The 18,187-nt window shown below is 40.3% G+C and overlaps 1 protein-coding gene across 1 annotated transcript in view; it reads right to left on the reverse strand.

Annotated features, from left to right (window-relative positions):
- Positions 1-18,187, reverse strand: part of ADGRB3 (adhesion G protein-coupled receptor B3) — a 1,794,610-nt gene that overhangs the window by 423,165 nt on the left and 1,353,258 nt on the right. The gene's annotated exons all lie outside the window — the stretch shown is intronic.

An 18,187-nucleotide genomic window follows, 5' to 3' on the forward strand; every position in this document is an offset into this window, starting at 1 on the left:
CTCAGCTCATCGTGGCCTTTCCTACCAGACATTCTAGTGAGCAGTATCCCAAGGCTGTCTATCTCTCAGGAATAAAGATTCCCTTCACCTCTTTTCCCATTTCAAGTCCATTCAATTTATCGAAAAAATAGCCTTCCTTCTCTTTTTCTCCCGTATTACTTTAAATTATTTCATAAACTGAAAAACAGGTCTCTGCATTTTTTTACCACCCCATCAGAATAATACAGATGGTATCATCCCCACGTTTTCCTTGAGCGGAAAGAAAAAAAAAAAAAAAAACAACAGTGGAATACTATTCATCGCCCCTTTTATCTGAACTGTGCTAGCAGCAATCCTGCAAGGTAAAAAGGTCTAGGTTTCAGCTAATCAAGCGTGTGATCTGTACATGTGTCTAGGTTTGAGTCTAAATATTGGATTTCTCTTTAATGTGCTAAGCCAGCATCAATTTCAGGAACTCTGCCTTCAGCAGCCACCCCCACACATGTATTGTACAATCCTTAAGAGTTCATTCCTTTACAGAGTAATAAGGTACTTTATGATAAGAAGAAAAGCATGAGGGACCTGCCGGTGTTTCTACTGGACCTTCCTTTTAGCCAGAATAATTACGATCAAGAATTGTATTACAAAGTTGTAATATGTTTTTATCTACATTCGGTCTAGATAAAGGAAATCCTGCTAAATTGCTATTTGTACTCTTTATTCTCATTATTTATAACATGTTATTAGTGTATACAGGTTGCACATGTAGAAGGAGTTGTACAACACATTATACAAAATAAATGTACAAAATATGGAAGGAAAGGTCAAACAAGTGCTTAATGATGAAGGTTCCATTTTATTTTGATATTTTGTAGCTGAGAAAAACCAGCATTTAGGATCAGATGTTTTTTGTTAAAAAAGTAATTAAAAGAAGAGAGAAAAGACTGACAGATGAATTAAAAAAAAAAAACCCAGAAAATGTTAGGCCGCTTTGTTTTTTTTTTAATCTTGTAAGTCCATTATTCATTATCACACTTGCAAATCCACAATATTACATCAATCTTCACTAAAAAAAAATAAATACAAAACTACCTACAATTTAGACCTTAATTAATAAATTCTGTAATATATATACAACAGAATGGTATGAATGCATCAATTTATTTTATTGGCTTTCAGGCTTTTTATCTTATTTTTGACATATAGTCAAGGCCAAATGAAATACATTTATCTGGACTGATTAAATATTAAAGATGAATGAAACACTAAATGGACAATGACATGTTTTAAAACACTACAACAGTGTTATTCATTCTGGATTAAAGACTTGGTGCAATAAAGGTAAAAGTTGCTAAGCACAGAGTGTGTTATAAAGCCATTTAACATCCAAGCTTTCAAAATTGGCCTCTGGGTACGACAGTATGAAAACAATACAATACCTTATTAGATTTTATTTTGTAACTGAGATATGTAAAAAAAAAGAAAAATCTGAAAAGCTCAATAGCTTCACTAATTTTGGTCAGTTATAAAATTTGAATGAAGTGGTTTGCATGTTTTACCATGCAGGATGATTATTTATCAAAGGCTAGGGGGTGATGATGGCTATTTCTTTTTCCTTGCTGAATTTAATAGTCTAGTGTGATTTAATATGACTTTAGCAGTAAATGTGTGTCTCCCCCATAGCTCCCATGTTCTAATGTCGCCATTTGGTTAGGACATAAATTGCTACTTTGAACTTCAGAAATGTCAGTCTCTCCTTTGTCCCTAAAGCCTCATGCTCTTATGATGAGTGATGAAATGCATGTTTCACCAACCACACAACATGTCAATAAAGGAAGACCACTATTGTGGAGAATGCCCTAAATTCTCTTCAGGACACTCATGAAATCATAAACTCCTTCAATATATGGTCATACCTCTTCATGGATGCTACAGCTCTGTTTATTTTAGAGGTTATTTTGCATTGATACATGCTGACCATGTCATTCAACTTCATTTTAAGAATAGCTGTTTAAGATTTAGGGAAAACAGTTCAAAAAGTCGGCAAGTCAGTTTTCTTGCACAGTGTTTTTTAAAGGGCAAATCTTGCTCAATGATTTAATTTTCTGCTGCTTCAGGAAGGAAAAAAAAACTATGCAGAGAAAAATATGCTGCCATAAACTTCTGCAAAAAGCATTGTGAGGACCTTTGCCCACAAGTGTTACATTTAGCAATCAGGCAAAAATTCCACTAGTTCTGTTTGCATATTTTCATTTGCATAATTTCCTCTGTGGACTTACTTTTTTATTTTACAGAAGGTGCAGAAGTTAAATTATTGTGTAAAAGCTATGCTATTTGAATATTATTCAACCTGACTTTCATGTGCTTTTCAATTTTTTATCCTACCTTAGCCTGCAACTTGAAGCTGTTCCTATTTTTTCCCTTGCTGCCTATTCTTTTGTGAAACATTTACTTACAGTATCAAAAGCTTTTCAACAAAATAGTTGAGGTGTCGTCAGCTGAAGGTTAAGATAACCGGCTGAATCCAATTGATTCAGGAAGACAAAAATCCTCTCAGTGTGCACCTATAGTTAGAAGTTAGTAAAAAAGTATGTCTAGATAGAATGACAACTTTAAATATAAACTATACACTATGGGCCTAATTTTCAAAAGCATTTACACATATGGGCTTTTGAAAATTGCTAAAATATATGCCCCTGAATTGTCCATAAGATTTAGCCATGTACGTGTACTTTACGCACATAAATGGCTTTAGAAAATTGCTACAATAGTATGTTACATTTACACTCATAAATGCTTTGATAAGTCACCTGTATGGAGGTAATTTTCAAAGGAGTTACACATCTAAATGTAACTTACTATCATAATTATTTTAAAAAGCTATTTACACACATAAATTACATTTACACATAAATATCCTATGGACAATTCAATGGCATATTTTGTAGCAATTTTTACAAGCCCACTTACAGGGATAAAGTACATTACATGTGTAAAACCCAATTGTAAGTGTATAAATGCTTTTAAAAATTACCCTCTATATGAGTTGTATATCAAGTGATGCAAAGAATATTTATTTCATAGAAACAATAAGGGCAATCTGAAACACCTCAAGACTTTTCTTCCTTACAGAATTGTGGTTCTATTTTTTGCTGCATGGAATTAGAAGTTTATTTATACAGACTACAGCATTCTTTCTTACATCACAACCAATATGGCCAGGAAAAGTTGATGATTCATGTGAAATAGAACATTTCTAGCAAAGCCATATTAATAATACTTTGGCTTAATTTATGTAGCAACTTTCATCCAAATAAGAAGCTATTTCATTTGACAATTTATAGGCTAATATCCTTAAAAAAAAACCCCAAAAAACCCCTCAGCAGACAAAAATCATGGCTCTGACTGGTAAGTTTCAGAGTTACCCAGATAAAACCCAAGATTTGAAAATTGTCCCCTCCCCCTACATTCTGGCTAAAGTTTGTTCAGATAACTCAATACCAAGCTAGTTAAAATGAGATGGTGATGGAGGCATTTTGAGAGGGTGTGGTTAAATTGTACATAATGATTACTGACTTCAGTTCTGCCCAACTAAACTTAGATGTGTAAGTCTGGTTGGAATAATACGTGCCCCTATATTACTTGGATAACATTATCTGGGCAACTTTGCCCAGATATTCAGGAGTGGATTTATTCTAGAGGCCTATTTTCAGTAAAACTTAGGGACATAAGTTTAGGACTGCTATTTGATGGCCAACTTTCAAAGGATTTAAGTGCCTAACTTTGGGAATTAGGATACTGAATTGTCTATTTTGAAAATTTACTATGGCTGAGTCCCTAAATTTAGGGTCCTAGTTTCATTAGGATTTTATATTTAAGACCCTAAAAAAAAATGATATGGTAATGGGGGGGAAGAGCTAGTGTGGGGATAAAAGTAAACAGTCAGATTTTAAAGGGCCTGAGTGTGTAAAATCTGGGGTTTACATGCCTGGCCGGGCCTTGTGTGCGCTGTGCGAATTTTCCAAGAGGCCCTGCCACGGGCCTAAACCCCTGAATGCACAGAAATGGTGGGCCTCTTCAAAGAGGCGGGCTGGGGGAGGGGGGGCAGGCAGGGACAGCGCCATCGAACACTGTCCCAAAGGCTCGCACGCCGGCAGCCTTCCATTGTGCGCAAATTACTTCAGCTCAGGGCCTGAAAACAAAAACCAAAAAAAAAGGAAAGTTAGGTGAGGGGGAGGAGAAGGGAAGAGGGAGGGAGTTTAGGTAGGGGCATAAGCGGACTGGGAGGGAACTGGGGGAGGCCCGAATGCGTCGCCGCAGGGAGTTTGCATAAATACTCCCCTCCCTGCGCGCTGCCTGCACATACGCGAGGATTATAAAATATGGTGCACATGTGTGGGCGGCCATCAGATTTAATAACATGCGCACGTCAGCACGTGCACGCTATAAAATTGCCGGGAAGCACGCGCACACATGGACATGCGCGCGCCTTATAAAATCTACCCCAAAATGTTTAATACCGATTTTTAGCAATAGGCACTTAACTTAGGAGCTTAAATCTACGCAAAGCAATAATATTTAGGGGGTCATTTTCTAACCGTATCGCATGCAATAGCTTGATAGGGGCAGAGTTGGGGTGGAGGTCGGGACCAGAAGAGGAGGAGTCGGGGCGGCGTCGGGGCGGATGCGGCGGTAACTTCGCTGGCGGCAATAAGGTAAGACCCTTTATCGCCGCCAGTAACGCGCGCAATAGCACCACCTTTCATGGTGGTGCTATTGGGCATGAAAACCGGCAGCAATAACACCGCGGTGGTGCGATCTCTGCTGGCTTTTGCAAGCCTGACCCCTGCTTCGCCCCCTCCCCCACCCATCGTTCCCGTGGGATTCACAAAGCTGTGAGACAATAGAAAACCCAGGCCTCAGGCTCCTAGGTTCAGCTGAAAATGTAGGCTCCTAACTAAGGAACTTGGCATCCAAAGTTTAGGGGCTCAGCGTTTTGTTTTGTTTTTTTTTTAAATTATTGGCCTTTGCCTAGATATAGGCTTTTAGGTTAGATGCCTAGGGCTTAAAATCAGTGCTAAACAACTAACTTTTTTTCCCCTCCAAAACTGACACCTTTGGCCAGCTACATTTTAGGTTCTTAAATTTTGAAGTAAAACTAGATGCCTTAATTTAGACACTCAGTAAATTTTCGAAAGAGCCAATTCAGGCCTGGATTTTCTTATGGCACAGAGCTCATTGAATCCTGCGGTAATGGGGCCAAGGGGGCGAAGCGGGGGGGGGGCGGCCCTGCGAAAGCCGTCAGTGATTGCAGCACCGCGGTGTTATCGCTGCCGGCTTTCTCACCCAATAGCGCCACCGTGAAAGGTGGTGCTATTGCTAGGTCACACCAAGGCCTATTGAGCCCAGCATCCTCTCTCCAGCAGTGGCAAGTCCAAGCCACAAGTAACTCTCTTTCGTCTACCTGACTAATAATGTTTATGGACTTGTCCAAGCCTCTTTTAAACCCCACTATACTAGCAGCCTTGAGCACATGCTCTGGCAACAAATTCCAAAGTTTGAGTGTGCACCAAGGAAAAAGTTCTTGCTATGATTTGTTTTAAATCTGCTAGTTGTTAGTTTCATGGAATATCCCTTGTTTTACTATTTTTTGAAAGGCTTAATAACTTCTCTTTATTTACCATTTCTGCCTCACTCATGATTTTATCAACTTTTATCATGTCCCCTCTCAGCCATCTCTTTTCTACGCTAATGAGCACTATCCAGTGTGGATTCTCATCATAGGGGAGTCGTTCTATTCACTTTTATTATTGGGGTAGATTTTCAGAGCCCTGCTCGCCTAAATCCGCCCAAAACCGGGCGGATTTAGGCGAGCAGGGCCCTGCGCGCCGGTAAGCCTATTTTACATAGGCCTACCGGCGTGCGCAGACCCCGGGACTCACGTACGTCCCGGGGTTTTCGGAGGGGGGCGAGTCGGGGGCGTGTCGGGGGGCGGGCCCGGTCGTCGCGGCGTTTCGGGGGCATGTCGGCAGCGTTTTGGGGGCGGGTACGGGGCGTGGCTACGGCCCGGGGGCGTGGCCGCGCCCTCCGTACCCGCCCCCAGGTTGCGGCCCGGCGCGCAGCAGGCCCGCTGGCGCGCGGGGATTTACGTCTCCCTCCGGGAGGCGTAAATCCCCCGACAAAGGTAAGGGGGGGGTGTAGACAGGGCCGGGTGGGTGGGTTAGGTAGGGGAAGGGAGGGTAAGGTGAGGGGAGGGCAAAGGAAAGTTCCCTCCGAGGCCGCTCCGATTTCGGAGCGGCCTTGGAGGGAACGGGGGGAGGCAGCGCGGCTCGGCGCGCGCAGGCTATACAAAATCGATAGCCTTGCGTGCGCCGATCCAGGATTTTAGTGGATACGCGCGGCTCCGCACGTATCTACTAAAATCCAGCGTACTTTTGCTTGAGTCTGATGCGCAAGCAAAAGTAGGCTGATCGCGCTTCTTTTAAAATCTACCCCAAAACATGGATCTGTACACAATACCTGGATTGATACAGAGACAATATGATATTTTCTTTTATACATTATTCCTAACATTCCATTTGCTTTTTTGACTGCCACCGAACACTGAAATGAGAATTTCAAGAACTCCAAGGTTCTTTTCCTGGGTGGTGACACTCAATACAGAACTCAGCATTTCTGTACATGTAGTAGGATTATTTTTCCCTATGTGCATGCCTTTGCAATTCTCCACATTCAATTTCATCTGTCAATCAGATGCCCAGTTTCCTAGTCTTCAGGTCCATCTGCAGTTCATTACTATCTGCTCCTGTTTAGCAATTTTGAATAATTTAGTGCTATCTACAAATGTGATCACCTCACTTGCTGTTATCCTTTCCAGGCTATTCTGAATATGTTAAACAGCACATGTCCTAGCACCGATCTCTGTGGTAATCCACTAATGACTTTTCTCCATTTGGAAAGCTGAGCATTTAGTTCCACTCTATCTTTCCTGTCTTTTAATCAGTTGCAATCTACAAGAGGATACTGCCTCCTATCCCACATATTTTTAATTTCCCAATGAGTTTCTTAAAGAACACTTTGCTAAATATTCCATATCAACTTGCTTACCTTTATCTACATGTTTATTTACAGCTTAAAAAACATCTAAAAACTTGTAAAGGCAAGACTTCCCTTGGCTAAAACCATGTTTGAGTCAGGATACCCCAAATATTGTAAGGGAACTGTGGAGGATGGCTACATAAAAGCTAAGTCCCCCTTGGTAATTTGTATCTGGACTTTTGAAGTGTTCAAAAGGGCAATGTGGGGTTTGTCTTACTACAGATTAAACCTTTTTTAAGATAAAAGAAAAAAAGACAAAAAAAAGGGGAAGAAAATGGATGTGAGTCTTTGAAGTGTGAAGACGAAGAGAACAATGAGAGAGAATAATAATGTTTATTGTATATTGTTTAGAGACTAAAGGAAGGATGGAGGTTTTTGACCAATGATTATCACAAGCTTTGACATATTCACTTCATGCAACAAGATATATCTATGTTTCTGAGGTCTTTTCCTCTTGACTCTTACATACTCGTGGAATCCAGATTGGTGTCATTGTTTAACAATGATTTTTGAGTGAAAGTTTTTTTGTGGTATTTATTCTTTTTCTACTAGCCATGTCTATAGCCAGAGATTTCGCTTTTAATAATAGCTTCTACCATTTTGCCTCACACTGATGTGAAGTTCAGGGGACTATTTTTTCCCAGATCATCACAAGAGCCCTTATCAAAAATTGGCAACACATTGGCCACCTTGATATAACAGCCCCCAAATCCCATTATAGGCTCATTAGGATCTCCCAGTGTTCTCTGCTGCTGAGCAAACAAAATGGATCCACACTGTCCCAAACAAGTAACAGCTCAGGTATTCCACTACAGGCACAGGACAGTCAAATACTTGTTACATGCCCTCTCAAAAAAGCATGATCTTCTAACCACAATTAGCCATTATTCCATATCCAGTCTTCCTGGGGTGAGGAGAGGGATGTCCAATTCTATCTTCCATAAATATACACCATTAAAAGGATACAATTCGCCCATACATCCAGGGTTCATCAACACAAGTGTGCTGGCCATCCCAAGATTGCAGCCAACAACCAATTAATGATTGCATATCTCAATGCAGCACTTTCATGAAGAATGGCCCTCCATTTCAGTATGAAAGCCTTTTTTTTTTTTTAACCAACTATAGAACTAGTCAACCATGACATGGATTACTTCAACACAAAAGAAAGAAAACCTCTTATGTGTAAAACCCTATAATCACTATAGTAAAAAATTCCATAGTGGTGAATAAATGAACACACTAGGCATTCAAAGAGTGACCTTCATATAGACTCCGAATCAAGCACATAATGGGAGCTTGTGATTAATAAGGCATGTGCAATTGTAATCATTACTTTGATGTGTGGGACATTGTTTAGGTAAGTGATCTTGAAATGTTTTTAATTTGCAAATGTGCAAAATATGCTCTAAAAATAAGATTGTACATTCACCAATGATTATAATTGTGCATGCCTTAAGAATCATGGCAGCCATTATGTGCTTAATTTGGTGTTTATATGAAGGTTACTGTTTGAATGCCTAGTGCATTCAGCTATTCACCACTGTGGGATTTTTTGATATAATGAATTTATTCAAATAATTCCAAATAGCATCACATTAAAGATTTGACAGACCATCACCAAATCATTGCTGCCCAATGGTCTAATAGAGATATCTGAGCAAGCCAGAAATTAAGACTCTTGCCAAGCCAAAGGAAGTAATTGACCCTTGTGCCCCTCATTGACCAAACCACACCTCATGAACTCTTATGCAACCAAACCTAAATGATGACTGTATATTGTTGACATGCTTATCTATGCATTCAAAATGTAAAGAATGCTAAGCAATACAGATGACCTACCCTCCCAGTGGAATGTCTAAAAAAGAAAAAAGTATTAGGTGTATTCATATCTTGGGCAGAACAAATAATGAAAAATCCCTGATGCCTGTTATTAGCCAGTATATCAATATCACAATTGAAAGACCAAACTCTATGGTCATAGAAGCTGTCCCCATATGAATAGGCTCAGTCCTATTATGAACAGATTGAGGAGCTCCAAACTCATATTAAATGAGATGATACAAACATCTGTAACTCAGGAATGTTTTTTTCCTGACAGAATTAACTGGTAGCAGCCTAGGACAGCCAACACCTTTGCTACTAGGATTCGTGTAATGTCCCAGGTGAGCTGCATTTTTCTTGTATGACAGCTCAATCTCAAATATCAATGCCTACTCACTATGCACGAGCTGGGCTGGTTTTCTTTTTACTGTGTGACAGCACTCAATCACACCAGGGACCAGTATTAAAGTATGATTGCATTTAATTTCACCCAGACTCCTTTTCTGGGTGAATTACACCCTATCACGCCCAAGGTTCCCAATCACATCCAAAGCTTCTTTTCAACTTTAATTGCAGTGAATTACACAAAAGAGATCCCCTTCACTCTGTGAACTTCTCTAAGTTTTATCCAGAGATACTTCTCTGGGTATGACATGGAAAAACCACACTCAGGGCTCCCTTTTTGAGTGAAGCTTATCCAATCACATCCAAAGCTCTATCTCCAAATGATTCTGAGCTGAATCACACCCAGATCTCCCTTTACAGGTGAACCTCATCCATTCACATCCAAGCATCTGTTTTTAAATGTGATCATTTTATTTATTTATTATATATCACGACACCAGGCATAAATCTACCTGATTTACAATGTAAAACACACATTTGTAAAACCATATATAAACAATTAAAAACTGTAAATAAATTACATGTACAAATTTAAACCTATCAACCTATTGCACCAAGACTCCATCACAGATCTTTCGCCAGGTGATCACAAAGGTCCACATCCACTTAATCATAACAAAGAAAGCCAACATTTTTCCAAACCAGGTATACAATAAGCCAACATTAGAGGGACATAATCATTTCCTGGCTTCCCAATTTCAAACTACCCAATGCTAATCTGCAGAAAATCTCCCTGAAGATCAACCCCAGAAACTAAATTCTGAAACAGGAAGCTCACAGATGAGATAAAGAATCTACAATTGCAGTTGGAATGATGATATCAACATCTCTTACCTAAATAGTAACTTAAAAAAAAAATAAATATATATATATATAACCCCTGCAGTCATGTCAAATATTACATTTTCCTGTTGCCTTTCCTCCCAGCTATTCTAGCGATGACTAACAGGAGCAACATTAACTGGCAATATTCTCAATGACTCACATTCCTACTTAGTAATGAAACCAAAAAGTGGCACATCGTATCCTATGGCCAATGCTCCACCTCCCTAAACCCACACTTCTGACAACATTCAATTACAACTCATGAACCTTGTTGAATACCAGATGAATTTGCCATATCAAAACCAATTAAATATGATGTATTGTGTTATCCATCCAAGCTGCCAGCTAAGAGGAAGCAAGCTGCAGGCAAGGCTTCAGGGACCACATCGGGGAGAATGACATCTGGTAAGGGGCTCAGGAGATATGAAACCTAACAGGAGAGAAAGCACCTGTATCAGAGGAAGAGACCACTGCTATAGAGAAGAAGTAATGGGCTGCAGGCCCAAACACCCCCCCACCCCCCCCCCCCATCTCCACAATCACCTCTGCCTCACCTCCAGCAGCCATGTTCAAAGAGACTTGGTCACAATCTGGAACTAAGATGGCCTCAAAACAAAGAATAAGTGCTAGGCAGGAGGCATAAAACTCCAAGCAGCTGACCTTTGCTTGGAGATGTAGGTACAACAAAGGAAGGGGAACATTGTGCTCCCTTCATTTTTCCTCACAAAACATGCCCATGCCTCGCATCCTCAGATAGCAACCACCAACTAATGGCCGGGGTTTTTAAGCCATGTGGTGTGAGTAGTGTGAGGACTATAAATCACATAACTCTTCCTAATCTAACCATCATGTTCTTCCCTCACCCCCTTCCCACTGCAAGGATTTGAACTTTGATCCAAGAATTTTTTGTAATGTACAATTCAAAGTCTAATAGCCTGCCCACACTCCCATATCTCTTAAAGGAAACTTTGGAAGGGTGATTCAGCTGCTAAAGTGAACATTTTGCTGTGTTCTTATTTTTAATGGGGAAAAATGTTCATCACAGTGAACATTCTCCAAGAAAAATTAGACTAGTTTTATGAAAACATTTCATTATGCTAAACTTTCACCTTTTATTCTGCCTGCATTTATACATGCACAATGCATAATTATATCATATACAGATGGAAAAGACAGTCAAGTATTCTATCTATGCTTTTTTCATTTTTTAGACACAAGCTAAATTATCTTTTTGTTGATAAAATTAACTGTTTAAAAATGAGGTTGAGGTTACCTTATTATATCCCTTTCATACTTTCTCTATTTTGCAAGCTAATAACATTATTTTATTTTATTTTTATTTTAGATTTTTATATTCCACTTTTCACACTTTTTTCAGCACTTCAAAGTGAATTACATTCAGGTACTGTAGGTATTTCCCTATCCCCAGAAGGCTTACAATCTAAGAGGGTCATTCACTAAAGCTTTTTCGCATGCGATATCATATTAATTAGGGGGACGGGAGGAGTCGGGGTGGGGGAAGGAGGAGTCGGCGGTGTCTTCGCTGCCGGTGATAACGTTACCAACATTATCGTCGGCAGTAGCGCGTTGAATTGCACCACCTTTCATGGTGGCGCTATTCGGTGCGAAAGCCAGCAACGGAGACACCGCGGTGGTGTGCAGGCTGTGGGTTTTCACAGGCCCATCACCCCTGCCTCCCCCCCTCCCCATTTTCACTGGATTCATCATTCAGCAATGAATGATGAATCCAGGCCTAAGTTTGTACCTTATTTTAAGTTTTTATGTTATTTTATAAACTCACTTTCTGCAAGTTGACTATAGGATATATTCTTGCAGTAGCAGATGTAGCTCATATTTAGTGACTACACAGTCAACTAATAACATGTTGGGTTATTGTGTATAACACGTAAATTGGTATGACAGAAGCTGTCACTTCAATATTTCCTTTCTTTGATTGATTTATTTATTTATTTTATTTATTTAACGTGTTTTGTATACTGTCATTCAGTTTCGCCATCAGAACGGTTTACATAGTCGAGAAATAATATATTGGTTACAAACATCATTGCAGCAAACTGTCATATTGAAGGAACGTTTGGGGTTTGAAGGTTAGTTAAATACATATAAAATTATTATTACATACTATCAATCTTATATAGCAGCAGAATTACTACATACGTTACAGTTGATATATACATAAAATATCTACCTTATAAATGGGCTCTGACCGACGGCCCGCAAATGCACAGTAGAGAGCAGCTCTACTGCGCATGGCTGGCCGAGCACGTCGGTCAGAGCGTGCCTCTTAACAAAAATGGCGCGGGGAGGAGCAGTATTGGCAGCGGCGAGGAGCAGTAGTGGCGGTGGCGGTGGCGGCGGCACGCGGAGGGAGGGACCCCCCCCCGGGTTGTGGATGAGTTGAGAGGGGGGATTGAGAGAGAGGGAGTGACTGAGGGGGGAGAGGAGGGGGAGGAGAGAGAGTGGGGAGGGAGTGACTGAGGGGAGGGGGGGAGGAGAGGTGTGGAGAGAGTGTGGGGGGAGGGGAGTGACTGAGGGGGGAGGAGAGAGTGAGGGGAGGAGGGAGTGACTGAGGGGGGAGGAGAGAGTGATGGGAGGAGGGGAGGGGAGAGTGGGCGGAGGAGGGGAGGGGAGAGTGGGGGGAGGGGGGAGGAGAGAGTGAGTGAGGGGAGGGGGGAAGGTGAGAGGGAGGGAGACTAGAGGGGGGAGGTGAGAGGGAGTGGGAGGGAGAATAGAGGTAGAAGGGAGAATGAGGGGGAAGGAAATGGACTGAAAAAAAACTTTTTAATGTAGCCTGTTGTTACGGGCTTAACGGCTAGTATACATATAATAAAAACTGTTGTTACGTATAGGCTAGGGAGGCTAGGGGTAATAAGTGAGGACAGTTGCACATTATCTTAAGTGTTCACATGGTGGGCGTTATTTAATTGATAGAGGGATGGAGCGTTTTTCTTGGTGTTGGGTTGCGTGGTTGATTGGTGGTCTGGTTGATTGAATGAGTTTGAGTAGGCTCTGGTGGAAAGACAGGTTTTCAGGTCTTTTTTGAAAGTTTGGATATTTGGTTGATTTCTTATTTCGATCGGTATTGTGTTCCATAGAGTGGTGCTGGCGATGGATATGGCTCTCTCACGTGTTGAGTTCAGTTGTGTGGTTCTGGCATGAGGAATTTTGAGGAGGCCTTTGTTTGTTGAGCATAGGTTCCGTTTAGGAGTGTGGATTATGATGAATTTGCTTAGCCAGTTGTTTTGCTGTCCTTGGATTATTTTATGCAGGATTGTAAGTACTTTGTATTCTATACGGTATTTTTTTGGGAGCCAATGTAAAGAGATTAAAGTTGGCGTGATGTGCTCATGTTTTTTTGATTGTCAGAAAGTATCACCTGACACCACAATTTTGTGCGCTTTGTCTGTCTACAACCAATTTGGTTTGATTTTGCTGGAAGTTCCATTTGATGTGTCATTCATTCCTGTATTGTGAAGTATTTAACTTTTGGTAAGTGCTTAGCTGTTTTTAAGACATCCTGTGATGTTGGTTGTGTTTTTTCATGTCTTTGTATCCAGAGGCTTTCAATATCTTATATTTAATTCTTGATTTCTAGATTGTGGTCCCTTCTGATGCAGTTAATTGAAGCATGGTCTGTGGTGGGGGAATGTGAAAGTGGACTCTAAATTTATTACTATGCAACATATCTCAGAAGTTGAATAACATCTTTATTCAAATTGTAAAAATTCTTAGACAATTTACCTCTGACCACTCCTTATATGCTTTGGATTACTATTGATGCTTTGGGCTTCCACCTACTGTATACATTTTTCCCATCAGCAGTGACATCTGTTTGTTCTGAAGCCCTGCCTTGGTTTGCACTAGCTACAATTCTTGCTTGTTCCATGGCTGCACAACTGCCAGTGATGGGTGCTATCTGCTCAGGGCTCATTAGAATCCCAACATTTGGTGGGGATGTCTTTTCAGAGTGTACAGTTTAAGCTAATGTCTCCTTGTCTGTCAAGGAGAATAGAATTCTGTATCCATGCTTCATTTGGCATATCAGTATTGGTGCCTGTGCCATTCCTTCCTATGTGGAATCAGGAACAGAGAAGGTAAATGTCAGCCCACAAAACCCTTCTTGCGTATGGTTATCTTAAAGGCAGTCTCTGGTTGGAGCCCCATGACTATCTACTCTGTGTCCATGTGCAGATGGTCTTTTATGATGTCCTCCAAGGTTCTGGGTTGAATACTTTTGCTGCTTATACTCTCCACTATTCATCAGGCAGACCTTTAGTGTATGTTTTCCTTTAAACCATTCCCCCTTCCTCTTCAATGTCATAATCTTTGTAACTGGTACATCTGGAGTGGAAGATGTTTAGACTTATATTGGAGTCTGAAATTGTCCAAATCATTGAAATCTTATACAATCCATTAAATCATTGTTCTACTTCTTTAATGAATGATATCAAAGATAAGATTGCAACTTTTATCATTAAGGGCCTGATTCATCAAGGTATTTTCCCATAGAAATATAATTGGAAAAATACCTTAGTAAATCAGGCCCTAAATTTGTTAATTCCTTTCTTTACATTGACACTTTTACTGTAGCATTAAAAAGAACATTGGTTTGCTCAATTCTAAAGAAATCCTCTGCTGACCCAACACTCCTATCAAGATATCATCCAATATCATGCCTGACATACCTAGCAAAAGTTTTGGAAAATCTAGTATTACAGCAACTGACAGTTTTCATGGATTGTTATATGAAACTCGATCAATATCAATTTGGATTTCATAAGTATCACAATACCAAAATGTTACTCTTCTCAAGTTTGGACACCATTTTCCATTGGCTTGATAGATACTGGAACAGTTTTCATTCTTATTCCATTAGATATATCTTCTGATTTGATACCATTGATCATCCAGTCTTGTTATCTCATTATGGTTCTTCGGGACTTTCTAGTTGGTTCTTTCCTGATTCTCAAATTTCCTAACTAATCATTCTCAACAAGTCACATTTGGTACCAAGATCTCTTCATGGTTCTCTGTTTCCTCTGGTGTTCCCCAAGGCTCAGCATTATATGTGTGCACTACCTCTGTTCACAATACTAAATATACATACACGTTCTGCTTGTTAGCAGAAGGCGTTGATTAGACCGCAGAATATGAGCAGTTTAAGATTCTTGTTTCAGTCGTAAGAGACAGCAGACTTGATATGCAAGATTGCAAGACCCCAATGGATAACATTCGAGTAAGAAATTTTACCGGTTGAAGATGATGATCGAATTCTGATGAAAAAGGATGTTATACAAGTACAGTGGCATTGAACCGCTGAGTTTGCAAATTGATGAACATTTTGCTGAGACGACTGAACCCAGCACTATGTGTGGTGATGATTTGTACACTAAGGTGATGTGTTGAAGGTTTATCTCGGTCATGGAGATGAATGTAAAGCAATAAATACAGTACTTAATTTAAGGACAGTAATGTATGAGGGATACCAACATGATAATATAGTTGCGCCATTGTAAATTATCATTCCCTGAAAAAGCCCACGTGGACGGGCGAAACGAGATCTTTGTTGGAGCAATTAAATCTGTGTTTGAAGCAACTGATCTTTTATTCACTGTAATGTGCACAGATGTAGATTGACTATATGTTACAATGTGAAGATTCATGCAAAATTGTGTCAAGTATATGATCGTGTTGGCAATTTTAGGTGGCGTGAGTGATAAGGTTTGGGTGGTGTGACAGGTATGAATGAATAGAGAATGAATGGAGGGTACTGCATGGATAATATTGTTTTAATGTTAGGGAGATCATTAACATACATAGTGGGTCCTGTGGAATAAGTGTGTTAAGCATAAGTAGATTGTGTAATTGTATGTATACAATAAAAATTTCTTTCGAGCATTATAATTTGCTGAGTTCCTCTGTAGTGTATGTATATTCAGCATTATATGCAGCATTACATCTATCTGACTTCCCTCTATCATTTTCAGGAGAGCCTTGGGGTACATAATAAATTGTATGCTGATAACATACAAATTTCTTTGAAATAAATTCATCTTGGGCCCTCACCAAACCATTCATCTTTCTCTGCTTACTCACTATCCAAGAATGGTTATAACACAACACACTTTCCTTGAATATTAATAAACTGAAATCATGATCCTCTCTTGTAACTCCACAAAATTTCCTGAAAAAATCTCTCTCAAAGGTCAATCCATTCACATTTGTTGCTCAGTTCATAACCTTGGGATTCTTGTTAACCCGTCCCTAGCAATGCAGGATCACATGAAACCTTTAACACAGTCTTCCTTCTACAAATTATCAGGATCATTTATCAAATCGCATTAAGGATTTATCACAGGCTTTAGGGCACTAATGTCCATGATAAAGCCATAATGCTCGCAATAAATAACTCATCACAAGATGCATATGCAAATTTTATATTGTTTCCCGAATGGTAGGTGTTTGGGTGGAGTAAATTAAAATGAGGCATGCTTAGCGTTGCATGCGATAGCATAATGCACTGGAAATAACTACTCTTTTTTTCCTGCTGTTATACTGAGCAAAATGCCCGAAACAGGATTTGTGATTTAAAAATCACATTTTGGGTGGGAGAGAGAGAGAGAGAGAGAGAGACTCTCATAAGTAAACTATTTATACTACTGTAGGAACATCACTAATAACTTGGGGTGAGGTTTTGGTGGTGGCCTAGGTTTTGGGGGGCAGTTTTACATGCACAGTCAGAGGTATGAACAGCACAGTACACATCAGAGAAAGTTTTATGTGATTTGGAGTGAGGAAAGGTACACAAAGATGAGATTTGTACAATGTACTCTTGACCTAGTATGATGTACTCTCTACCTAGCTGCTATCAAACTAGGTCGAGAATACAATGTACAAATCTTATCTTTGTGTACCTTTCCTCACTCCAAATCACATCAAATCTTGAATGATGTGACTGTGCTGGTTGTACCTCTGACTGTGCATGTAAAACTGCCCCACAAAAACCTAGGCCACCACCAAAACCTCACCCCAAGTTACTAGTTGCCACTCCTACAGTGGTCTAAATAGTTTACTTATATACAAGCTTTATAAAGAGGTTCTCTCTCCTCTCTCTCTCTCTCTCTCCCCACACACACCTTCAACTGGATGGGAAAGTCAAGGGGATGAAACATCTAAAAGTCCCTGATTTGACAACATCAAGGTACTTGAAAGCATAGAGAGTTTGAGTGCCTGTAATCCAAGGTAAGATGATATTGTTCAGTAAATTATGAGTAGTAACAGTCAATTTATATTTTGTTTGATATGTAATAAGAAGCAAATGAAAAGATTGTAATACTGGGATAAAGGTTCATGGATAGAGCTACCAGTCAAAAGCTGAGCTGTGGAAGTTTGTATTATTTGCAAAGGTTGGGTCACAGAAGCAGGTAAATCAACAAAAAGAGCATTACAGTAATCTAAGCTCGAAAAGAGATAAGACTGAAGGACATTTCTGAAATTCTTAGGTAACAGCAGGGGCTTCAGGTGGCATAGCAAACATAGACCTAGGTTTACCAATTTGCTATAAATTTTGCAGGAATAGTCCAATGATAAAAAGGGGCATGGTGTTGCGTCTGTCGCTGCTCGATGTCCTTACTCCACCCTCTTTACCTCTGTGGCGACTCTCTCTGGGTCTGATGGACGGCTGGCTGCCGCAGCGTCTCCATGCCGGCTCCCTCCGGCATCCCTGGACCGGCTCGGCGCTGCAACTCCGCCATCTTGTCCTGATGCCTAGGGCGCGCGCGTGCGTCCCGACTCTTGTACCAGCAAGGGCGCGAACCTCAGAGGCATCCCCCTGAGATGATGTCATCTGATTCCAATATTTAAAGGTCTTTGAAAACGCTAACAAGCTAAGTTAGCAAGGGGATTGCTTAGGCTTTACTCCCAAGCTACTCTGCCTCCTCAGACTTACCAGAGGTACCCACTCCTCAGGGGCCTCGCTCTTTTCTTTATTTTCAGATTACAGATAGGAACCGGTACTCGCTCCTTGAGGGCCCAT

This window comes from Rhinatrema bivittatum, chromosome 3 (assembly GCF_901001135.1).
Source record: "Rhinatrema bivittatum chromosome 3, aRhiBiv1.1, whole genome shotgun sequence".
In the NCBI taxonomy this organism is placed as follows: Eukaryota; Metazoa; Chordata; class Amphibia; order Gymnophiona; family Rhinatrematidae; genus Rhinatrema; species Rhinatrema bivittatum.